General features: G+C 40.4%; 1 protein-coding gene across 2 annotated transcripts in view; it reads left to right on the top strand.

Annotated features, from left to right (window-relative positions):
• Positions 1 to 20,013, top strand: part of NFATC3 (nuclear factor of activated T cells 3) — a 198,538-nt gene that overhangs the window by 24,228 nt on the left and 154,297 nt on the right. The window contains exon 2 of one of the 2 annotated variants that reach the window (XM_039503952.1): positions 4,093 to 4,124. The gene's annotated coding sequence lies outside the window, so the exon portion shown is untranslated. Of the gene's footprint in view, positions 1 to 4,092; positions 4,125 to 17,722; positions 17,755 to 20,013 lie in introns of those variants that run through there. The other variant, XM_039503953.1, reaches the window with a different exon arrangement.

Here is a 20,013-nt window from a genome sequence, read left to right as displayed (position 1 = left end):
TGCAGTTAGTGTTGACTGCTCTCTCAAATTTATTGAATAAGTTGATTTTTTGCCCCTGCTGCAGTAATTCCCACTGGTGGCCCACCCAATTAGCACCCATGCTCTCAAGTGTAGGGGCTATGCTGTGGATCTAGGTCATATGACCCATTGATCTCCCCCCCACTGCCATCTTGATCACTCCTCCATCCTCCTCCTTCCCCTCCCCCCAGCAGCTGTGTAGCCCTGGCTCTGTTACCAGTGGCACATTCCCATTAGGCAGGTAAGAGCACAGGGGGCCCTGTCCCTATGCTGTTGGGTTCTGCTGACAGACCCGGGGACTGGCATCCTGGAACGGGGCAGGGACCTCAAAACATCTCTGCCACACAGCTGGACTTGGTAGTTGCACAAAGTGTCCCTCCTTCTTCAGGGTTTACTCCTGCCCTCCACCCCAGACAGATACAGTCAAGGGAGTCTGTGCCAGTTGCTGCCTTCCTGCTGTCGTGAGGGATTGTCTGGGGGGTCTCTCTGTGTCCCCACAGAGACTGGTCAGAGTGTACTGTGGTCAGGTGGGGGTAGGTGGAGGCAGAACCTAGCTCTCTGCACTGGGGACTCAGTAGTGAGGCTTGGTTAGATACCACCATGTTGGCACAGGGAGGTTGGTGGTGGTGGCAGCAGGGATACATTGCCCATCAAATTGGGGCCCACCCTAGTTTGTAATCTTAGCTAAGCTACTGTTCTAGCTTATCTCCAAGCCTCACAATTCACATTAATTCTGTTTCTCACCAGCCTCACATCTGCCTGTTCTCCAGGCCAGTAATTAATTATGCAATCCCCCAGCCCGCACATAAACTTTGCCCCACATCTGCCCCTTGCCCCTCAATGCACCTCTGCTCCTTCTGCAGCCCCCAAGGTTCTTCATGCTGTCTCCTAAGCCTGGGGACGCAGCTGCATCTGGGTCCTCTTTCCTAGGCTTTCAAGGGGCAGCTCCAAGGATTCTTCATCTCCCCCCTACCCCGCATCCCAGACCTGGTGTTGCAGGGTGAGAGACTGGAGGAGCAGAGAGCTGTCTTGACTCATCTTTCATCAGAGGGGGAGGGGAAGTGGGAATTGAGCTGCTGGTTCTTTCCACTTCCCCTGTACCATGAGAATGGCATTGGCTACTCCCTCTCCAACCTTCCCCTACCTAGAAATTCACCTGGGATCTCAAGGGGTGGGGAGAGAGCTCTGCTCCTCCCCTGCAGCTGCCCTGACTGGCTTTTCTTCCCTAGCAGGTGGGTAAGGCAGCCAGTCAGAGAAGGATTTTCTCTTGGGCCTGGCTAAAAAAAATAGCATGAGGGATAGAACTTCTTGCTTCGTGACAAAACTGGCAAAACTTGATATCCAGGTGGGAGCAGTATGGTGTTGGAGAGGCTGGTGAGGAGGGGATTACAGTGATCATGGCCTGGAAGTGACTTTTAGCAAAGGTTATTTGGATGTGTGAATTGGTGAATTTTTTTTTATAAAGACAGCAATAGGATGCAGAACATTGGTATTTTTTCTAACAGCCTTCATCCTGCTAATAAACTCAGATCTGTTTGGTTGGTTTATCTGAGACAGTGACCTATTTTTCTGATATAATAAATAAACACAAATATTGCTGACAATAAACACTAAAAACAGAGAATTGCCTTGTTTTAAGCTTCCACTAACAGAATATGAGGCTTAAGGCTTAATTGTATATAAAAGGTGAAATTCCAGATAAATTAAATTAGATGGACTTAACTGATATAGTTTGGATCTGAATTCTCACAAAATTAGATGCTATTTAGATTTGGAATTTTGCTTCAGGGCTTTCTCTGTCTGAGATGTTAAATTAACCCTTTTAAAGAAGAGAATTGGCATTTAGTAATTTTTTTTCTTAGCTCATACCATACTCACTTGCAGTGAGATGGAGACTAACCAACTAATATCAAGAAGAGACAGCAAACACATAAACAATGGCTGCTCCCCAAATGTTCTTGAGTACAGTACTTCTGCAAAAGTGACTTATGGCTAGGTTATGGTGCAGATATATTCTTGGGGCTCTTTATTTAAAAAATGAAGAACGAAAACAAAAAAGCACTTCTACGGGACTGTGAAAACTAGGAAATATTCATTATTGTCCTTAATGCAAATTAATATTGAGGGACTTTCATGACTTCTTTCTTGGGGAGAAATAGCACAGGGACTGTAGGAATCAAGAGACTTGTCTTTTACTCTTGGGTCTTCCACAGACTTGCTTTGACAACTTAGGTTAGTGGTTTTCAACCTGTGGTCCATGGCCCCCTGGAATTCTGCCGACTATGTCTAAGGGGTCCACGAAAAGTAACTATGAAAATAAAGTTTCATATCCCAGAAAAGGCATTCCGTTTTTCTGATTAATCAAAAGTATGTGAATACCCCCACCTACAGACCCAAACCCCAGAATTGTTGCCGTTACCATAGAAGCACACATTTTAGCGCCCTTTCTCACACTGCATCAAATGCTGTGCCGAACATGTGCAGCATTTCAGTCCAAGACTTCTATGGTAGGAGTCCATGGACCACAGGTTCAATTTCCAAAAGGGTCCATGCCTCCATTCGCAATTTTTTAGGGCTCCGCAGATGAAAAAAGGTTGAAAACTACTGCCTTAGTTAAGTCCTTTAACCTCTTTGTAGTTTCATTTGACCCCCATCCCCACAAAAATGGAAATACTGACCTGTATCTCAGCAGTGGTGGCATTAAAGTTTGTAAAATGCCAATGAAATCCTTGGGATTATAGAAACTTAAAACGATTGCTATGGTCCACGTAAACGGAGCTTTGGTAGCATCTAGCCTACAAAATATCTGTAGATTCCTTAGCCTTTGCAGCTATAGGCCTTGTTTACACTAGTAAAATCAGACATGTAATATTCTACCAGAATGGTGCTACTTGTGGTAAGAATGTTGGAAAAGGTGTAGATGGACCTAGAGAGAGAAAGTGAGTGCTGCTCTTTTTGTCCTATGACTACAGAGGTGATACTGGGTTAATCTACCTTGAATGGTCCCTTACAATATGTGCTAACTAATGCTAAACAATCTGTTCCACCTTGCATTTTGCTGTGACACCAGGAGCTCTGTATGGCTTGAAAGCTTGTCTCTCTCATCAACAGAAGTTGGTCCAATAAAAGATATTACTTCACCCATCTTTTCTCTCTAATATCCCATGGCTACCACTGTGGCTTTGTCTACCCTGGAACCTGAACATGTGGAAAAAAAATACCACCACTCCTGAACGACAAAAAATTTGCCAGTGTGAACAGCGCTTTGTCGGCAGGAGAGCTCTCACCGCTTGTCAGGGGTGGAAGTTTTTTGTCAGTGGGAGAGCTCTCTCCTGCCAACAAACAGCGGCTACACTGCATGCCTTGGCTATAGCAGCACAGCTGTGTTGCTAAGAGGTGCATAGTGTAGCCATAGCCTGCATCGCCTAACCTGACTTGCCGAGGTAGTGTGTGATGCTATTTTGTCACTGGAAATAAATTATTTGAGAATGATGCTCATTGTTGCAATTGGCTCTGTGAGGTGCTAAGTAGCATAGAGCTTCTAACAAGAGAGAGTTGATAATATTTGACTCCAGTATCCTCTAGAGGGACAGACAAACTTCAGTGCTGTGAGGTCCTATACATACCTTGGTGCGCTCTAGAATGTCATCAATTGTCCACTGGGCAACATTTAATTTTTTTAGTTTACTTTGTATTTGTCTGCAAATTTCATGACTTTTGAGAGAACCTGGGTCTATTTTTGTTTCTTTTCTATTTCTTTAAATATAACAAGCATTTTGGGAGAAAGTGCTGTGCTGGTAGCTGCAGTTCCAATTATATGACTGTAGAATAGCTGCAGTACTGATGTCTTATCCTTAAATTTTGATAAACATGGGAGCAGCCCACGATTATGATGGCGATCTCTATTTCTGAGGGTAAAGTATAATTCAACAAGGGAACAACGTGTTATTTGAGCCTTAGGTCTTTTATTCTCTGTCAGTGATCCATTGGTAGGGATAGTGGGAGCAGATATACATTTTAGTGAAATGTAATCTATGTAATTTAATATATTGGTTCTTCTGTCTTATCCTCCAGGTCCCTGTTGCTGCCTGAAGACTATAAATATGGTAAGAAAATTTAAATATAGCAATGCAATTCACTTTTGTAATTTTTTGTTTAGTGATAGCCTTGCATACTGAAGTCCTCTGTTTATTTATGGATCAGGTACAGCATGGTCAGTGGGAATACAAGTTTCACAGTGCTGGCATGCCAACATGCCTCAACTGTGATTCAGAAAACTCACTGCTAGAGGAGTGAGGGTAGCCCGTCCACCATGTCCACACAATCCGCTGTTAAGGCTGTAGACAATTCTAGTGGTGCTGGGGTGGGGTATTTTTGTTTGTGGGGGTGAAGAGTTGCTAGATATTAATAAATCTGTCACAATTCTTTTCTCATCTAGGCTGAATTAGAACCAGTAACTTACAGGTGAAGGGCTCTGTACTGAATCAACAATTCCTGAGCCATCCAGTGGGGACCCCTCTATATTTTATGCATACTGCGTGTACTATCAGTATTTACTAAGTTTTCAACTTCAAACTGAAGTTGCTGGCAACCCAGAATACTGACCAAAGAACAAGTACATTTTGCTTGTAGTGATTCTCTTTAAACTTGTTCTAAGAGTAAAAGCTTCATCTAAAATAAAATAAATCCTTTAGAGGGCAAATTTAATAGATCATTAAAATATAAAAACTTTCTTCCAAAGATGCAACTGCTTTCTTTAAAGAAACATATGTAATTGGCTACCCATGTGATATTCTTAGAAGCAGAATTTCACCAGGAAAAGCCTTCCTTCTTTAGCTATGAAAAAATTGGGATTCATTCACTTTGTTTCATGGCATTAATAGCTATGGTAACAAATTGGCAATGAATGGCAACCTGATCCAGTTACTAGAGTAACAGGAGCCAACAAAAAGAGAAACATTTTTTTAATTCTTTATTGTGGTTCACTGATCACTGGCCATAGAAGGCTACGCATCATTCACCAATAAAAATGTTGGTTCCTTTACTTATACTATACATCTGTATAGCTGTACCAGTGCCGCCCCCACCCCCTTCACACAGGTAAAGACACAAGTGTTAGAAGCAGGTGGCATTATGTGTATGGCAATTTTTTAATGACCTAGAGAGGTTTCTGTTAAACATCATCTAATTGCTAAAACTTTTACAATTTTTGCAGCAGAAAAGAGGGTGAAAAGGGTATGTATGTGTTGGTTAGGTCCAGCAACAATCCTTTAGGGCATGTCTATACAGAGAATGCGTGGCAAGCAGGGTTATAAATCTACAGTACACCAACAGGGTCCATATGGACAGCTAGTGCATCGCAGACTAGCGTGCTGTAGGTTTACTCCTCAGCCTGCCATCCACTAACTCTCCCTGTAGACAAGCCCTTAATCTCCTAGATTACTGGGAATTTCTTTAACCAAAGCACTGAGGCTCCATAGTGAAGTAAATATCAGCTTTGCTGAGCAAATAGGCACTACCTGAATACCTACATTAAAGCTAGTCAAATTTTTTTGACCAAAAAAAGACCTTTTTGGGGAAATGAAAATTTTTCCAGAATTTTTTTCTTTCAAAGTTTTTCAGCTTTTCAACATAAAACCAAAAATTTCAGTTTAAAACTTGAAAAGCTTTGTTTTTTAAAAAAATAATTTGTTTTTTTAAAATACTTATGAGAAAATACTTGCCATTTTCCAATCAGCTCTAATCTACAGATAGTATTAACTATACTTCCAGAGTGCTCAGGGTCCCGTGTAAAACCTGGGATGAATACTTTGTTAGTGAACCCCACTTAGGCATGTCTTCCAAAGTCCTAGTCAGCAATCTGGAGCCTCCAAAGACTGGAGGGGATCTTCTTTAGATTACATGCCCTCCTTCTTCTTCAGGTCTGTGTCCCATTTATGGAGTGCATATGCCTCGTGGACTCAAAAGTGGAATCTTTTGACTGGCGGTATTATCCATCTGGGTCATGCCTGTGCCCTCCACTTCCTTGTGACTGCCCTGTCCCTGCATCCAAAGGCATGTAGTTCAGCCCTGGATGTGAGCTCCCCATCAAAGCCCAGTACTGCCTCCACCACATCAAGGTAGGGAAGATTTTGAGGTCTGTTCTAAGAGTGACACATGGCATTGATCCTCTTTCCTGAAACAGTAGAGATCAAAAAACGTAAGTCATGGCCCTTCCAGAGTCCTGATGGCTCTGGACATGCTAGCAAACACTTTTCTTTGCCTCTCTTTCCTCCAAATGGAGCCAAATTCACTCTGGCACAGAGACCTGAAAGGCAGATGGGGTGACTCTGCTTTGTATACCTGTGGGTGAGGGACACTCAACATGCAGGGCACAGGCATGACCCCAACAGACACTGCTGGTCAAAAGATTCTGAGGTTGCATGGTGAGGTGCATGCATACCATAAGTGGGATCCACACAGACAAAACATTTCAAACCACAATTACAGTAACCTTCCTCAGCCATATGAAAGAATATCGAAGAAGCCAACCAAATTCTTCAACACCCATTTTCAATCCAGGCTTAAAGCAGAGACCAGTGAGGGAGAAAGTTGAATTTAAACAGCCAGCCAGCCATCTTATCCCACAGAGTTAAAACAAAACAGTGTCCTGTAAACAGAGTGAGTGGTGGGGATTAATCACCTAAAACCTAATGCTGGATGCCAATACAAGTACAGTATTATATGAAGTAATAATTCAGCTCAACATTCATAAAAGTGGGGAATGAGCAGCAGTAGTTTAACAAGCTTTTTTTCTGAGTGTTACAGAGGCTATAAAAATCTGTCAGAATTTTCTCTCACAAACACTTGCATTGTGTCATGATTCTGGTTTGGGGACTGGCAAATATATACAGCATCTTGGAAGTTCATAAAATTATTTGCAGCTTTAAAATTGTCTGCACATTTTAACTTTTAATTTCCTACTAAGTTTCCAAGACTCAGGAACAAGAAAATTATTTGTTTGACTTTGCCATGCATCTGCAACAGTACCTGGGGGAGACCCCAGGGAGGCTCACCAGACTTGTGTTGTTATATAACACAATCTTGAGTAGGTCACTTTCTTGAATGCTATCTCCTTGTTCCTGGTACGCCTATCTAGATCTGAATGATAAGTGAATGTTCTCTTTGCTATGCAAAAAGAAACGAAGGGCCAAATTCTGTGGTCATGACATAGGCAAACTTCCAGGGAAATCAATAGGAGTTTTGCCTGTGAAAGATGTGATTTGATACTTTTTACAAATATATCACATCGTTTTCACCTTTAAGTAGAACCCTCTCCACCATTCTTGAACCCTGTGTGAGAAGCACATTTGTGCATCTGTAGCGTGCAGAAATACAGATCTACAAACAAGGAGTCAAACATGTATGTTTGCAAACAAGTGGCTGAATTCTGCCCTGGGTTATATAGCTGCAACCCCTATTGACTTCCATTTGGTAGAATTTGGCCCATTATATAAAGGAGAAGTTTGGGTGCTATGTTTAATTTACACTTTTTGCTTTGCCAGAGGTCCTCTTTCACCTCTAGATTAGTAGCAGATGCATCTAGTGGTCAAACAGTGACTGCAGATACGTCTTCTTTCTATTAATTAATTAGTCTTTGACTACTAGCGGTAAATATGCCCAATGGCTTGTGATGGGATGTTAGATGGGGTGGGATCTGAGTTACTACAGAGAATTCTTTCCCGGGTGTCTGGCTGGTGAGTCTTGCCCACATGCTCAGGGTTTAGCTGATCGCCGCATTTGGGGTTGGGAAGGAATTTTCCTCCAGGGCAGATTGGCAGAAGCCCTGGCTGTTATTTGCCCTCTTCTGCAGCGTGGGGCACGGGTCACTTGCTGGAAGATTCTCTGCACCTTGAAGTCTTATAAACCATGATTTGAGGACTTCAATGGCTCAGACACAGGTTTGTTACAGGAGTGGGTGGGTGAGATTCTGTGGCCTGCATTGTGCAGAAGGTCAGACTAGATGATCATAATGGTCCCTTCTGACCTTAAAGTCTATGATTCTGTGATATTAAAGATAGTCATTATGGCTGGCCAAGGGAAGTGTAAATGATATCTTCTTGTCCCAGCAATACCTTGTCTGCCATAGAAGAGATTTGCTTGGTGGAGGTCAGGTGGGTATTAATTTTACTGCTGCCTTTCACAGGGCTTTGCCAGGGGTGGGGAAGCTTTTTAAAACTTCCCAGAAATGTACAGGAATCAACAGACTCCCTGGCTGCCTTCACCCTGCCAGTTCCTTACTGGATATTCATCCCTTGAGAAGTGTAGTTGTGGACACTTTGCACTGCTCCAAGCTGCTTCTCCTTCAGAGGTCCTACACCCAGGGAACTCTGCCAGGATTTGTACTGCTGTGAAAAGCATGAGTTAATCTGTCCCTACGTATTTGATAGCTGTATACATCTTTTTATTTTAATTCATTTGTGAAGCATTTTAAGAAATAAATTATTTATTTCAGTACACGTACCCACATACGTTCTCTACAATGTATTTTTCATTAAAATAAAATATAATCATAAAGCATTTAGCAATGTGGTAACATTTTTCTAAAGCACCTAAATGACTTAAGAGCCTAAATTCTATTTTCAGAAGTGACTTAGAAGCATAAATCCCATTGACTTTCAGTGAGACTTAGGCTCCAAAGTGTCTAAGCTACTTTTGAAAATGGAATTTAGGCTCCTAAGACATTTAGACACTTTGGAAAAATTTACCCTGTGTGTACACCTAAGGCCCCAGTCCTGCAATACATTATGTGTACACAAACCCCATCATTTTAGGACCAAGCCCTGTGGTCATCACAGTTGTCTGTGTGGGGTAGTAGGTTTAATTGAGAGGGGTCATTATGGACTCAGTAAATTTTTACAAATGAAACTTTAAAATTGTCTTTGCCCTTAATGGAGAAAGGACAATTTTCTTTACTTGTAAAATATGCAAATATCAGATGTTTCCCTCCTGTTTTTTCCCTCCTTATACCATCCCCATGAGAAAAAAATTACAATATCAGCCACTCAACTGTTATCTCAAAGGTACTGTATTTTTTTTACCAATTTTCTTTTTACTTAAATAAACCTAACAACTCTTACTAAGCATTCTGTACTGTACAGAACACTAGTTTACACTATATTTTGTGCTTTACTTTCCATTGTCTGTTTCAGCAGTAAAAGATAGGCAAACAAGTTTGGAGAGAATAACACTCTCACCCCAAACTTCCATCCATTTTAGAACTGATTTTTTGCCAGCTTCTGAAAGCAAAACACCATGCAAGAAGCTGGCTGCTCTCATACTATTCCAGATGGGATCAGAAACAGAAGTGCTAGTAATCTCACAAACAAGCCTGTTTCTCATGAGACTTACAACGCAGTGTTTCTGACACACACAGTTCAGATAATTTCAGATGAGCATCCAAACTTATACTGTTTATCTGAACTAAACCCACATTTTTAATCTTTTGTAATTCACTCATCCTTAGTCCTATATCTGACTATATATATCAGCTACATTCATCTAGACAATGTGACTTCCAGCAACAGTCATACCCTGAGCACAGGCTGTTTGCTTTCAAAGTTAGGCTAGTATGGTTTGATGTTACTTCCATTTACTTTGAGGCAGATGAACTGTGGACACAGTTCTTAAGGGTTTTCTCAGAGGGAATAAAATCTCTATTCAACAAATGTCAGCTAAGCACTACTACGTTTTTCCAGTCAATTTACCATTACATATCACTTATTTCTGACAATGATCCTTTGAAGTGATTATCTTTTTTTCTCTTTACATATACAAAGTGACATGCTAAAAGTAAGTAACTTAATCTTAATAGTCACTTTAACACAATAAAATCACACACACAATAATTCAGTAGTCCCCTTCCTTTGTCACTTGCAATAAACCTCATTGTTTGCTTTTCAGAGTTATTCTCCCTCTCAGTTTCACTCTCGATTAGCTCCCTAGGGAGTTTTCTTTTAAAGGTTTCTCTGCAGCAACAAAATCACAGCATTTACATTTGGTAAACATCTCTCAGCATATCACATTTGAATACCCTTGAGATACCTGAGGCACTTATCTGTCCATCTGTAAACTTGTGCAAGATTACCCTTACTAGAACTTGCAAAGGGCATTGATACTACTGCAATAGTCTTTCTCTTAAGCTATTCTCCCTTTCATGAATGTGTATTATTAACTCTGATTTTTCACAATGCACAAGTGGAAGCAAACTTGACTTTCATTTCCCAGTACATTCTGCACTGGTGTAGGTCCATTAACCTCAGTGGACTGATTTATGCTGACATAAGTGAGAAGTGTTTTGCTATCAGAGTGTGAAGTTGTAATTTATCCTATCAGTTATATTCATGCGTTGATTCAGATTTATAAAAATGACTGGAGTAAGACTTAAATACTTAATGTATCTGAATGTGATCTGTTATTGTCTGACCTACTTCTACATTGATCAAAAGGATGCCCTTTCTGTTGACTTGTTTTTGTTGTTGTTTTGTTTTGAATTGCTGGTATAACAATGTCCCTGGCTCATTAACTGGCTTGTTATCCAACTCAGTAAAGATAGACATTTAAAATAATAACAAAGATTCTGCAAATGGTGTCAGTTCCAGCTCTATTCTGTAGATTGGAGGATGTCCTGGCACTCAGGCGATTTGAACTGGTTCCAGTGATCTATGTGCTGTGTCTGGCTTGTGCTGAGTTTCCCTGCAAGGCTTGTAGGTCAGGACATTGTGATTGTGGAGTTTCTTTCCCGTAGTAAATCCCCACAGATTGTTCTTTGATTTAACCTGCAGTTACCCACCTTCAAAAGTTTCTAACCTTGCTGGCACCTTTGAGCAAAGAAGGCAATCAAAAAATTCCTGTTTGACTGGCACATCCATTCATCTCTCTTGACCTCTTAAATGGACGTGAAGCCATGAGATATGTCAGTTGACATAGTGTTCACTCTGAAGGCTACTTCTGAACCCCTTTATGCCATCTATAGCTGCACCAAGACAAGCACAGACAAAGAAAACTGATTTGCACTAATTGAGTTTATCCAATCTTTACTGCTGTACTATTATAATTCATAGCTTTCCTTTTTTACACTTGGCATTCACATCAGTGGCTGGCATCTGAGCAAAATCCTAATGTAGACAAGGCTTTAATTGGGGAGATATAATAGGCTAATAGATTCTTTCTGATCTGGAAGAAATCTAACTGGGGAAGCAGAAGAAGAGCCTTGGGAAGCAGGAAAATCCTGGGCAGTCAGTGTTCATCATCCTGTCTGTCAAAGTGATTGAGGAGGAGCCTAGTGTCTGTGCATTGCAGTCAAAGCCATTGTAAGTTACAGAAATCTCTAGAACAAACATATTCTCTTCTTGAGAGACTTCTGCTTCCGTGGTGCAGTGCTAAGAGGTTCATTTGTTTAGCTAAGGGTTGATTAAAGAGCAAGGACTTCTGGGTGTTTGTCCACCCAAAACTTCTGAATTTTTTGAATCTTGCTCATAGCTAATTTAGCTCTGGAATGGAGTGTCAAGCATTAGCTCTGGAAGCAAGTATCAATGGATGCAACTGATGGATGCAATTGCTAAAAAATTACGTTTTTTTTTAAATTACAAATAGACCTATGAGAGGGAGGCTCATAAATAGCCCATACTGTCTTCCCTGGTCATTTGCTGTTCCTCCATGCTTTATTAGTGTTTGTGAAGTGCTCTGAGGTCTTTGGATGAAAGGTGCTATAAAAGTGTGAATTCTTGTTATTTTGGTCTGCTTATTACACTTCTTATTAAAGCTGTACCTAAAGCATTCACCAAATTGTATACTTTCATGTAAAATGCTCACTACGGTTTCTCCCTAAATACTTTGAACCTGACTTACAGTTAGATATGTACCATTTCTTGAATACATTTGTGCATGCCTAACTTAAATCCAGAAAAACCTGATGGAGAGCTGCAGACTGGAGGTCTATTTGAGCCATAGAATAGTTACAACCCTACAAATGAGCTTTAACCAACCGTGAGCTGATAAAATGTGTAGGTTAAAGGATAGTTGCTTCTATACTCATGGTCTATCTTTCACTTCTGCTGAAAATGCCAGTTGTGGGCACTCTTGTGTTATGGACCTCTGTGCCCATGAAACTTTTATTAAGAACACAAACTTGTTTACTTTAGAGTACTAAACAGCCGTGACATGAGCTACCAAACTACGCTGGAATTGAATTAACTTTGAGATTAAAAGGCTCCATATTTCATTAACAGGCCCCTCAGTTGCTCTAACCCCTGCTTTAAGTTTTAAGCTATATATAGAATTTTAGGGCCATTTTATTAATAGTCATTTCCATTCTACATTGTATGCACTGAGTGACGCAGACACAAAGTGGGAGCTTTTCAAACTAGCACTGGTAAAGATGTATGTTCCCACTTAGTCAGCATAGCTGTAGAAAACACCAGTCCATTTTTTATGAAGTACAGCAAAAGGCATGTGCTGTGTGTGTAGGGGATTAAACAGGCACTTGAGCAGAAGGATAAATGACAGTAGAGGCTGTTCAGGATTTGGCAGATCAAGGGCCAGTGTTACTGATTGTTTTTCTGCACATAAGTTAGGCATAGGAAAGTGTACGCAAGAAATGGTGCATGCCTGCATTGGTAAATCAGGTTCCAAGTACAGAGAGAGAGAGACTGTTCTCTTAACTCTTCAACATACGCCCTCTGTTTTGAATGAATAACTTAACTTTTCATCTCATGCTATTAGCATCTGTTCCTTTTCGTTTCTTTTATATCTGTGGTTCTCTTAGCAATGATACACGCTACATCAGGCTAATATTTTGTTACCAGAACATTGTCCTATTTTGTTAGTGCATTTATAGAAGAGATTTTACACAGCTTTGCAAATGAGTGTATGAAATAGGTACAGCTCCTTAATCTCATTTCAACAAATGTAAACTCTTCTGCTGCTGCACTACCTCTCTGACCTCTACACTGTACACCTTTCAGTGTTGTCTTTGCATTCTAGCAACGGCTGCCAATTTCAGGCTGGAACTGACATTTTGCCATCCAAATTGTCCCCTCCTATGTCTCAAGTCTGAAAAAATTAGACCAGTAAATCTGGATTTGTCACAGAGAAAGACGTTTCTCTTTCCTCTCCCAGTCGTTACACTCTTGTCTGTTTGCTGAGAACCACTCCTTGGTGATAATAAACGAGAGAATGGAGTAGGGGTGATGGATAGGGATGGTGAGTGGAAAGGGGAAGGAGATCACTAAAACGTGTGGAAACATTCTGCTCTTTTAAACCAGACAGTTGAGAGCATTTGTTGCTTTAACTTAATATTTGTGCGCCAACACATTTCCTACCTCCAAAATAAACACTGAAAATCCTTCATTTATTTCCAGGCAAAAATTACTTCAAAATGCAGTTAAGGTTGAGAGTATGTGTCAGTAATCTAAGTGGTTAAAATTTTACAAGCATTATAAACCTAGCAAATTCAGAGTTAAGGTTAAACTTTAAAAGAAATTCAAACATTTTAAGGTATGGAAATGCACAGAGTACCCAAGCAACCTTAACTCTGCCTTGTGGTGACATCATGCACTACCACCCTCAGATTATTAATGTTTAAAGTGATTTCTTGTAATAATGTTTGTAGTCCCAGATTAAACTGAATTTTAAAAATTCATTAGATTTTTTTTTCCTATGGTGGTGTCACTACAAGGCAGAGTTAATGCTGTTTGGGTGCCCTAACTCTGCAATTCCATGTTTTTAGATTTTTAACAACACTGCCTTGTTTATAATTACTTTGAGAAATTTTTTACCCTAAATCACTTTAATTTTACCTTAAACTCTCTTTATTCCACTTTAACATAGTTTAAAATTTTTCCTTGCTGTTATTTCAGAACATAATTAACAGTAAACACACATTTCTAATGCACTGAAGATATGTAATATTATTTCTTTTATTTTAACTTCTAATCTGATTCACTGATACACACTATTTCATGCCATTCTGGAAGAGCAAAAAGCAGCCAGAGTCTACTAGACAGTAAACTGGGTTTATAGCCACTGTACATCAGTGCACAAAGCAGCTGGAGCGTATACCTGGGTTTCCTCCCTGTATCTATATTCCCTTATACATGCACACCCTCCATTTTCTCCTGATCTACACATTCCCCTGCCCCCTTCTTGCCTGCTTTGATGAGTAGATATGGTATAACAGGTAGTTCTTGAAATTAAATATTTAGGTTTAATTATTTTTAGATATTTTTCATAACTAAAATTTTGTCAGCAGAGTTTGGCACATAAAACTCTCAAAGAATTGCCCACTTTCAAAATGACTGTTGTTTCCTATTATCCTGAATAGGGCTGAGACCACAGCCTGCCTTCATTTAACATGCCTACTTTCAAAATGTCCACCCCTTGATCGTTCCGAGGAAGAGTAAACACAAACCACCTTCAGATAAAATGGTAGCTTCTATGCTGTCAGAGGCAAACTGAAGCAGTGATGAGAATGTGGGTAGCTTTCTTGACTAAGGTTACCATGTGGCCTCAGCTGCAGTGAGAACACTGGGACATAGGTGGCCATTTTGAGAAGGGGATCTAACGAAGGGTGGTCTCTGCTCTCAGTCTTATGGAGAACAATATGAAATGACAGCTATTTTGGAAGAGAGGGGTTCTTTGCGTCATTCTGTCCACCACCATTCTGCTGGTGAAGAAACAGCTTTAATTTATGCAGGATAATGGCAAAAAAAGATTTAATCTATCCTCTCAAAAACAAAAAGACTTTAAATATGGCCTATACACAAGATATTAGTGAGTTTTAACTCTATGCAATGGTGTAGCAATGTCGGTCCCAAGATATTAGAGAGACAAGGGGGATGAGATAATATCTTTTATTGGACCAACTTCTGTTGGTGAGAGAGACCAGCTTTCAAGTCACACACAGCTCTTCAAATCTGGGGAAAAAAGCTTTGTGGAAAAACCTTGTCTGTTTTTTTTTTACTATATGGTGAGTTTGAAGAGCCTGTATTATTCTGTTGCCGATATTCAAGACGAAGGTCCAGAATATGTATTTTTTTTAAAAAACCAAAACATTGACAATTTTAACTCCATAAACAAACTAACAGATTTACCTATAAATTCTCAGACTTCATTCTGCACCCCAAGTGTAAGTGCTGTATGCGTGGTGAGGATTACAGTGTGTTAATATACGTAAGAGGTTTAGTCTGTGCTTCAGATGTGAATCTCTGCTCAACCCTAACTATGGAGCTGCAACCATCAATACCTCCACAACAATCATAGAAATCAAATTTAATTCAGTATATTCTGTTTGGGGGGCGGGGCTGAAGAAGAAGAGTTGGGCAGTAATATAGAGTGTATCAGACTTGGGAGAATGCATATGTGGCAAATGAAAATTGACCTGAAACTCCAATTCGGAACCTTTTCTGAAGCTTTGAAAAAGGCTCTTGTCTACCTGTTTGGGTTTTTTTCTTTTAATTTTCATACCCTTCTGCTCTTCTGTCTTCTGGTCTGGATTGGAAGTGAAAGTTCTGAATATCTGGAGAGAAGAAACTGTTCTTCAGAAAATTACAGCAAGTTCTGAAGGCCCACGGGCAACACAAGACTTTAGGGAAACCTCCAGACTTTTAGTTCTTTTTACCAGCCACGCATTTGAGGTTTGCCCCTCGCTAACAGGAAGCTGATGGATAAATACGTTACTATTTTAGTGGGAAACAATTATGTAGTTACAGTTCTTGGCTATTTCCTAGCAGAAGCACCTTCTCTTTATATAAAAGAGAATATGCTATCAGATTCTACAGTAGGGATCTGTAACACCATTGTAAGTCGTAGTGTTTTGGGATTATGCTGTAAAATGCTGAAATATTTTCAAAAGCATAAGCATGTTGTCTCTTACTATAGATATAACTTATTTATTTGCACAGGCAGTTTCCCAGTTGGTGCCTCTGGTTTTTTAAATGGCTTTTCCCTTTAATCTATTCCTTGAACAACTGTGTAAACCCAGAGGATTAGAGTCTGCAGGAGAGCAACATGAAGGGCAGCTGTTGCTCTCCAACATTTTTTTACTGAACAAAAGCATGTCAAGCTTAATGCTACTGCATGCTGAAAAAGTCATATATTGCAGTGCTCGTGGGTACATACAGTACTACTGGCTGCTTCCCACTTACTCTTTGGTCAACAGAAACCACTTCACTGATTGAATGTTCCTATCATTTAATTGAGCAAGACTTGAGATATTTTTAATTGAAATGGGAAATTCAATAAACTGATTCACTAGTTCTTCACCTCCTCTTGTCTGTGCTATCACAGGGCAAATGGGAAACTTTTGTGGAAGCCCCTTGTTTAAAATATCAGCATCATCACATCTTTGCATGACCGACAAATGCTTGCTCTTTTCTCAAGTTACTTCCTCAGCATACTTTCCTTGATAAAACCATCTTTAATCCTTAGCATGTTACAGAATGCCATGGCCTAGATCTATAATGCACTTCTTTTAAAAACAAGTTTCCCTTTTTCTTCTTAGCTTGGCTTTCTCATTGGTACTCTGTCTCATTGCTGTCTTTCTCCAGAACAGAGCTGAGAGAGCCTGGAGAAAGATGTGCCATCCTAGTTCTCATTGCTTTATTTCCCTGTGGTGCTATATGTGTACAACAATGTGCACTCTCCATACCATTTTGCTCCTCTGCCATACCATTTTTTCCTTTTCTAAAATGTTTATCATTAATCTTCTAACTTTAACCTAAAAATCATCAGTTCTACTGCTTTCCTATTTTTGTTTATTCACAGGACAAAGTTAAATCTCAAAGATAATACGTAATTACGAGCTGGAAAAATTATTCCTCTTTTTTAATAATGTTTTGTTTGGCTTTTACTTTGTAAAAATAGAAGGGAGAGAGATGATTAGGCAAAAAGAGAATCTTCAGGCCTATGCTTTTTTGCTGTAGTTACATTAATTCCCTTTTGGGATATCTTGCTTCCTGCTCCCTTCCTCCCCTTTTCTAGAAAGTCAAATAATATTTGCCTTTTAATCCTCTATCTGTTCCGAGTTTTTTTTCCTTACGCTGTAGCGTATCTATTGAGAACTATCTTTATCAGCTCATTATATCTCTCTTAATGCATGCCTGAACCTGACATTCTGTGCTGCCAAGGTAGTTCTGAGCTGGGTATTGTATTTATTTGTTCTGAGATTGGTGGTTGGGAAGGGGTTGGGGGAAATCAAAGCTTGTTTTTATGTAGATTATTTCACATTTACTTCGCTTTATAATCCTGGCTAAGATTCTCTCCTCCTTTTGGCATTTCACCTTGTTTTAGGACATATGAGGGGATTTATGGATCTTTTCATCTCCACAACATTGGTTGAATTCAGCCCAAATCGGTAGTGTGTAGACTTTATTAGCATTTAATATTTGGTGACATCAATATTGGTCTTAGCTGGTAGGTGTCAATACTGCAACTGTCATTAGGTGGTACCTTTCCTGGTAATATAAACCCTTATTGCCATCATTTGAAGTTGTGAGGAATAAACTACCCTCTTTCTTGATGTCACAGTTTACGGCAGTGTGAGGAAGCTTGCACTGATGTTGCCTAACCCATGCTCCGATGCTAAGCCCTGTGGTCACATGGGCTGTCAGTCCAGCACCTTTCACAATCACTGTATTTTTTATTTTAAAGGATACGTGAGGGCGAGCAAGGTGCTGCTGGCCAGGATCAGTTCGGCAGGTGAGCAGTGCTGGGTGAGAGAGGGCAAGCCCTGGCTAGGGGTGGTATTAGCCAGACAGCTCCAGTGTGTGGCTCCCTGGGTGCACCCTGCCCGTGGCGGGTTGGTTCTCCACAATGGGTATGGGGATGCGCCCGCTCCCTCCCCCACCCCTCATGGCCGGCTCTAGGGTCCCCTTCCATTTCCAGCCCCCCCCGGCCCTATGTTCCCCAGGGCCTTCCCCATAGGCCTTCCCTATCCTCATAGCTCCCCATGCTCTCCCCCCCATCTCCAGGGTCCCCTACAGCTGCTCCCTTTTGCCCCCCAGGCCTGGCTCCTCCCCCCCCATGATGGCTCCTCCCTTCACCCCCTTTCTTGCCATGGCCACCTCACTGTCATATCCCCCTGGGCTTTTACCATCTTCACAAATCCTTACGGCTGCTATACTGTCCCCATCTCCTTAAGCTGTCATGGGATAAGAGGGAAGGTCCTCTCATGGATTGGTAACTGAAGATAGGAAAGGTAAACTAAAAGATAGGAAACAAAGGGTAGGAATAAATGGTCAGTTTTCAGAATGGAGAGAGGTAAATGGTATCCCCTAGGGGTCTGTACTGGGGCCAGTCCTATTCAACATATTCACAAATTATCTAGAAAAAGGGGTAAACAGTGAGGTGGCAAAATTTGCAGATGATACAAAACTACTTAAGATAGTTTAAGTCCAAAGCAGACTGTGAAGAGCTACAAAAGGATCTCTCAAAACTGGGTGACTGGGCAACAAAATGGCAGACGAAATTCCCTGTTGATAAATGGAAAGTAATGCACATTGGAAAACAAAATCCCAACTATACATATTAAATGATGGGGGTGTAAATTAGCTGTTACCACTCAGGAAAGAGATCTTGAAGTCATTGTGGATAGTTCTCTGAAACATCCACTCAATGTGCAGCGGCAGTCAAAAAAGTGAACAGAATGTTAGGAATCATTAAGAAAAGGATAGAGAATAAGACAGAAAATATCATATTGCCTCTATATAAATCCATGGTATGCCCACATCTTGAATACTGCGTGCAGATGTGGTTGTCCCAACTCAAAAACGATATACTGTATTGGAATTGGAAAAGGTTCAGAAAAGGGCACCAAAAATGATTAGGGGTATGGAACTGCTGCCATATGAGGAGAGATTAATAAGACTGGAACTTTTCAGCTTGGAAAAGAGGTGACTAATGGGGGATATGACTGGTCTATAAAATCATGACTGGTGTGGAGAAAGTAAATAAATAAGTGTTATTTACTACTTCTCATAACACACTGACAAGGAGTCACCAAATTAAATGAATAGGCAGCAGATTTAAAACAAACAAAAGGAAGTATTTTTTCACACCACACACAGTGAACCTCTGGAACTCCTTGCCAGAGGATGTTGTGAAGGCCAAGACTATAACAAGATTCAAAAAAGAACTAGATAAATTCATGGAGGATAAGGTCCATCAATGGCTATTAGCCAGGATGGGCAGGGAGGGTGTCCTTAGCCTCTGTTTGCCAGAAGCTGGGAATGGGTGACAGGGGATGGATCACTTGATGATTACCTGTTCTGTTCATCCCCTCTGGGGCACCTGGCATATGCCACTGTCGGAAGACAAGATACTGGGCTAGATGCACCTTTGGTCTGACCCAGTATGGTGTTCTTATGTTCTTATTATATCATTTTTCCAATGATGAAGTGCTAGTTTGAAATTCTGGGTTTACTCTCCAACTTCTCTTCTGTATTTCTGGCCCTCACTTTGAAACATTTTTTTAATTCCCTTTTTTTGCCTCTTGGTACTGGGCCCCAGAGTTGTTTAAATATATCCAGTCTCTTTCCTTGTATTTCACAAAATGTGTAGGTCATTTTCCATGTCATGTTTTTTCTTCCCAACCCTTATGTTCTCCTCATGATAACTTTCCATTTATACAGAAAGCTTCTCATCTGTGCATCTTTAACTGCTTATTACTGATCACTTACCCTTTTTGTCGATGACTCATTTCTCTTGCTTTGTTTTTAATATCTTATGACCCCTCAAATTTACCTTAACTGTAAGTTCAACTGCAAGAAGTAAGCATAAGTTCATTAAATGTCATGATATCCTATAACAACAAATGTTGATGAGAAAAGATACAAGAGAGTCAGAAGCTTTGTTTTCTTTTCTCTTCCGTTTTGCATGCTTTTATCTTGTCTTTTAGGAAATAGAATCTGACTCTAGCAACAACAGCTCCAGCCCATCTTAACCAATTATTTCTCTTTT

Source organism: Mauremys reevesii, linkage group 16, assembly GCF_016161935.1.
Source record: "Mauremys reevesii isolate NIE-2019 linkage group 16, ASM1616193v1, whole genome shotgun sequence".
Taxonomy (NCBI): domain Eukaryota; kingdom Metazoa; phylum Chordata; order Testudines; family Geoemydidae; genus Mauremys; species Mauremys reevesii.
This window is presented reverse-complemented; position numbering and strand designations above follow the sequence as displayed.